This window comes from Tinamus guttatus, unplaced genomic scaffold, assembly GCF_059628265.1.
Source record: "Tinamus guttatus ecotype Peru unplaced genomic scaffold, ASM5962826v1 Tinamus_guttatus_pri_ptg000472l, whole genome shotgun sequence".
NCBI lineage: Eukaryota > Metazoa > Chordata > Aves > Tinamiformes > Tinamidae > Tinamus > Tinamus guttatus.
In genome coordinates, this window is record NW_028289006.1 from 5,770,752 (window position 1) to 5,777,021 (window position 6,270).

Genomic DNA, 6,270 nt, shown 5'->3' on the forward strand with positions numbered 1-6,270 from the left:
AAGAGTGTTGACACAGCATTTTGTATTTTAGTTTCTGGGTAATAACTCTAGCTATAGAGCCTGGATTATCAAATGGATTCTAAGCTGGCACCTGCACAGACTTTGCAGCGATTTCCTTTAGATCAAGAAAAAGGATTTGTGAGGCTCTTTCTTACTTTTGCGTAAACTTCTGAGGAGGATCAGTGCTCATCTTCAGGCATTTAGCCACATTCTCTTATGGGTGTGAAGCGTGTTCTCCCTGGGAACTGATGGAGCAGGTTTTTTATGTGTTAGCTGACTTTAGTCAAATACAAGTGAAATGTTGCTTCTCTAGCTGTAAGAAAGTGTATTTCCAAGATTATTGTAAAACATCTTGATGGACTAGTAACATCAAAAATTGTGACATCTCTCAATTTATGTACATTCCTTCTTGGGCTCTTTTTTTTTGAGGGTTACTTTCAAGTAAAATGTCTGGTAGGTTTTGTCAATAACCTGTCTTGACTGTAATGTAAATGACACTGAAATAAAAGGAAGAGTGATTATTCATTACATAGACACTGAGCTTCATTTGCCTGCAGTGGGCTGCCCTTGCCTTGCCATTTTGTTTCCTAGCACTTCTTAACATCCCTTAAGAAAAGGAAGGTAACTGAGAGCTTACTCTCCTATCCCGCATTGTAACTGCTGTGGAGGGGGGTTTGGTGGGATGTTTCAGTACAAGACTTCGCTACCACACAGTGCACGGCTTGGGCACTTGCTGGCACTGTCAAATTGATAAATAGAGGTATTGCTGTGTATTGATAAGCCATGTTACATTATTAGCATCTGTGTTAAGGGGAGTAGTTTCACGCCTGCTTTGTGTAACTGATTTCACACCATGTATTACAGCCTTTGCTGGCAAAAGTGTGCAGGAAGTTTTTTTAAAGCACCCAAGTGTTATTTTGCACTAAATTGTATGAGAGAAGTGGCATCCCACCAGCTTAACTGCTTTATCTTTATTTGCATTAGTAACATATCCTCAGCCGTGTAGGTTAAAGCCAGAAATGGTTCAGAAGGAGCGTGCAGAGGGTTTTGTCCTGTAGACAAGGGTCAAGGCCAGAAAGGGCTCCCTCTCCCATGTTCTTGACCAAGCGCTCTTAGCTGAGCGCTGCCTCCTTGATGACATGCTGGAAAAGGGGGGTTATTCCCTGCACTAACAGCTCTCTGTGTAGGTCAGGTGGTGGGAGGGAGTTGTCGCCTTTTGGCCTAGCCTGTCCCGAGACACTGAATACTCAGGGATCCTCCTCAAGGTGAAATGGGAACATGCTGGTACCATGTTTAAAGTTTCTGTATGCCATGCAAGCACTAACCTGCTGTGATAAGGGGGGTGATGTCACTGTGACAGATGGATGGAACAGAATCCTTTAAAAAAAAAAAAAAGGAAAATAAAATTGTCTGACAGGGGAAGCTCCTGCCTGGAGGGCTTGTTGCTGGATTCTGTGCCAGAACCTCCCTGGTGTGGGAGCTGTAAAGGAATCTTCTGCTGTGGCCTCATCTGCACCTCCCACTCTGACAGATAACAGAGCTTAGGCATCCATAACTTCTAGTATCAGGTTTGCAGGGACCAGGCTTAAGCCTGAACAGCTGAGGTGTTCAGCAGTTGCCTGCTCCACCTGCTGTGATTGTAGCTGAAGCTGGGCAGGGATAGATTTACAGAGGGCTGGCGGTGGAACCTCCCAGCTCCAAATAGACAACAAGCAGAGCAAAGCCCCATGGAGCGGTGCTAACGGTGTTTCTCCTTCGGTCACACGGGCTTTGCCTGCCTCCTTCAAGGGCAGGGCCCCTCGGTGGCGCGGCGGAAAGCAGAAGGGGCTGCATTGGGCTGAGGCGGGGGACGGGCGCCTCAGAGAGGAGCCTGCGCTGAGGGCTGTGGCGTGAGGCCTGTTGGGGTGCTGCAGGGGCCAGGCCCCAGCTAAGCCAGCATGGGGACAAGAGAATAGGATGGTGGGACCTTTGCCCAATAGTGTGCTGTTTTTTGTGTTTCATAATATTGCGTGCTGAGGTAGGGAGGGGAAGGCCACCCAAAGCATGTGACTGGGGTAGCTGTTACTTGAGGAAGCTCAGCTGGCCACCAGGCAAGCAGCAGCCAGCAGTGCTGTGGGCTGGGTCAGCAGCCTCTGTCCTGACTAAAGGAGCTCTGTGAACAGCAGTTTATGGTTAGTGAGGGCCAGGAAAGGAGTGGGGAAACCTGCCTGACCGTGTCATGCCAGGCGGTGTAGAGCCCAGGGGGTGCTCCTGCCTGCAGCAGCCACGCTGTGAGGTGCCACAGTGGCTGTGGCTGGAGGCAGGCCATGGTGCCAGCCTTTGCCTGGGTCCTTATCTTCCTGCTGTGCGCACGCCGTGCTGGCCTTCCCCCCGGGGCAGGGGCTGTGGACCTAGCTTATGGCCACAGCAGTGTGCAGCGGTTGGTTTCAGAGGGTGTTGAAAATAACACAGCTCAGGTAAAAATGTCTTAAGGTCAGAAGACTCTTTCCATTTTCTTTCCAGTGCTCGGAAAAAGAAAAGCCAGCATTTTGCTGCTCCTGCTGCATCCTGTGTTTTACAAACACTTTACCCCACTTTGGGAGTGCTTCAGCTTTGTCTGTGTCTGCACAGTAGCGTTTAGCACTGTCTGTGCCACAGTGGATAGTAAAGCTTACACACTCTGAAGGGTGGGGGAAAAATAATGATGGGGGTCTTGGTAAGAGGAGCCTTGAGGCAAACAGTTACTCTCTGGCTCTTACCACCTTTTTTTGTAAGCACTGGATCAGCCTTTGGGCTGATGTGGGGTAGCTGACAGAGTGGTCACAGTGCAGCTGTTCAGTGCATGGTTAGCTGCAGGGGGGGAGGCATGAGGGGTAACGGGGAAGTAGAAGGTAACAGTTCACCGAAGTGCTGAGGAGAAGAATACAAGACACCAGAAATATCTGCTCTACAGCAGCCTCACAGGGCACTAAAGATCAGAGTGCAGCAAGCAAAAAAAAAAAAAAAAAAAAAAAAACCACAAAAAACAACACCACAACACCCACCCAACAAAAAAACTACTTCTGGATATTTTCAAGTGAGCTCTAAGCCTTTTGTATTAATACTTTAGTAGCTGTACAGGAGATGGAATGACTACACGATCCACAGGACTAATTTAGATTTTATTTTGGTATATCTCAAATATAAAAAGTCAAAATTCTTACATCAATCTTTAAAGAAAATCCATGCAAGCAGGTCAAAATGTTTACAACTCAAAATTGCCCCCACCCCCTTCCCTTCAGTTTTCACTTCACAGCCCCTGTTGGTGAGCAAACCAATGCTTTTCCTCTTTTTTTTTTTTTCCCTCTCCACAGCACATTGTTAACAGACTAGCCTAAGTCAGTGGTGCAAACAGCACCAAAATAAGATTTGTTACTTTAACAGTCTCTATGCAATACCTTAGCATTTCTTGCACTGTTGAAAACATATCAGTTTCATTTAATGCCAGCTCTACCTGGGTTTAAAGATTAAGGCTATTTCTGTTTGATACCATAATCTCATGAGAGTCAATCTTAAAACCTAACAGCCAGGAACAGCAGTGGGGCAAAGCAGACTTTCTGAAACGTGCGGATGGGACCAGCTCTCTTCCCTTCCCACTGAAGGAGGGAATGTGGATGTTACACAGGCTCTGTGGCATAAGAGTAAATAACAGGATCTGCTCTGCACTAGACACACTTGGCCCATCTAACTAGGGATGCCCAGACAACAGTTTAATAGGTACTAGGACAACTCTTTGCCTTCCTACCCCAACTTTTACACAGGCCCTTTTCTGCAGTCTGGTCTTAACTACAACTAAACACTCAAGACATACTCCTCGCCCCCTTCCTGTAATAGGTTCTGTAGCATAACTGATGCATTTCCAGTTTAGCTTCCCTGGCAGGTTTGTACAATCCATACAACAAATATCTTTGAAAGGCAGAACTCCAGCTAAACAATATTAGGTTTCATTCTGAAGGCTGCACAGAGACTGAAGAGATTTATACAATGAATGCTGTTTAAAAAAAAAAAAAAAATTCATCTGGCACCACTAAACAACTCAAATGTGTGTGACCAAAAAATAACCAAAATATTTATAGGCAATCAATGCTGAGTTTGTTAGCAACAGCAATACTGTACATTTTTACATTATTATCAAATAACATAATTCAAGAGTTACAAAATAAATCATGCATTACCACTAAATTTCATACAAGCTTGGATTGGTTTCATTTCAAGAATTTGAAACCAGTACAGAAGCATTTTTATGAATAAGAACTTGAACTCTGGATTCTTGGTTAATGTTTCACAGATTTTGTATAGTCTCGTTACAAGAAAGCCTGTACAAGGTTGCTCGATTTGAAGTGTTAAAATGACTACTGAACAAAACCAGCATCACCTGTAAGTGACCCAATAAGGGAGCCAAGTTCCTCCCTCTTTGAAAGGCAGCTTTGGAGCCCGAGGTACCCTTACACATGGTGGTACAGCGCTGTTTACAGCGCCCGCCTCCCCCGTTCTGCTTCGTGCAGCAAAAGCTCCTGTGAGCGACAGGCCTGTCCACAGAGAGGGGCTGAGGCAGCAGCAGCCCAGGCCGCAGGGCGCTCAGCCTGCCAAGCACCGCAGTGGCACCGCACTCTGCCCCTCCACCCCCCAGACCGAGGGAGCTGCGATAATTCACCTCCTTCACACGCACCTGAACGCAGCTGCGGCTTCCTCCCAGTTCTGGAAGGGGCAGGGAGAGCAGATACAGGATGGAAGAGATGCAGCCTACCCAGAGCTTCAGCATCCTCCCCTCACGCGGCTCACACCTCCTGTCAGTAGTTTTTACACCTCTTCAAAGACAGCAGCATTAAGAGACTGGAACACTGGTCTCCCTACACTTCCACTGCATTTACATATGGCACAAGGTTGTATTCTAGAAGAGTAACTTCTGTGGCAACAACTTTTTTTTTTTCCTAAAAAAGTGTAACAGCACAAAAAAGTTTAATTTATAGCAGCATTTTACACAATTTGTGTTAAAAAAGTAGAAGTTAACCATTTGTGTATTGAGTAACAAAAGGTTTAAATTACATTTATTTTCCATTTTACACTCACTATTTACTAGTTGGACTATTTACAAATGTTCAAAGGTTGTAAGAGAATGAGCTTTACCCAGAATAAACTTCACATGAGGCACTGTTCTACCTCAACCTGTTTTGGCTGACTGGAGAGGAGGTACAGACAGGTATAACATTTATATCCTAAGAAAAATGCGGAGTTAGAGTGTCCATGTAAGTTAGACTGTGTTCATGTAGAAGAAAGCCACACTCACACACAAACCCTATGGTAAGAACATATTAAGACCTACAGTGGATTTACATTTCATTTTTTTTGGCTGAAAGAGTAAAGAAAAGAACAGCAACATTGTCAGCTGAACCTCATTTATTCCAGCTAGGTTTTACCAAGAGGTCAGCTTTCACTTCAAACAGTGAAAGCAACAGATGTTAAAACAGCAAAATTAAATTAAGAACTAACACTACTGGGGCTTTCAGCATAGCTTATTTATAAGACAAGAATATCATTCCTCTGTTAGTGTAATTCAGGCCACTCACCTCCAAGCCCGGGCAGAGCCAGGCTAGGAGCAGGCATGTGTTAAGATATCTTGCTCAGCAGAACCTGGATGCTCTGTAACCTGAAGGGTCCACTTGGGTAAGTCCTACCTAAAAGGTCTGGCATCAAGGGCTGCAGGAGCACCCCAGAAAGGAGCCCCCCCATCCCCTGCAATTATACCATGAGCAAAACCAACACTGGCTTTGGAAGGAGCAACAGAGGATGCAGGGACCTGCTGCACTCTCCAGGCGCAGCAGGCAGTCAGGTCATCAGGTAAGAGAAGTTGCAAGTAATGAATTTATTCTTCCTGGTCTAGTTCTCTACATTAGATGAAGACTGCATAGGACAAGGCAACCTTTTGGAGGACTGAGGCAAGTGTTGCTTAGTGGCAGCCTTTGCTACAACAGGCCAAATGTTTTAACACTGCTTTATAGTCACACTTAGGCATCTCTGCCTTCACCACACTTAAGTCTTCCCAAATAAGTATCTTAATTTCTTAGCACTTTGGTTGTAGATACCAAATAAGAGTATAGTTTAAGACTATTCACTCAAGCTGTTCTCCAGGCAAATAACTCTTACAGAACTATTGACTAGAACTGACAAGTCTTGGATAAGCTGAACACAATCAAGCTGCATATTTTATTTTAGCGGATATGGAAATTTATATACTCAAGTTTCATTTCCTTT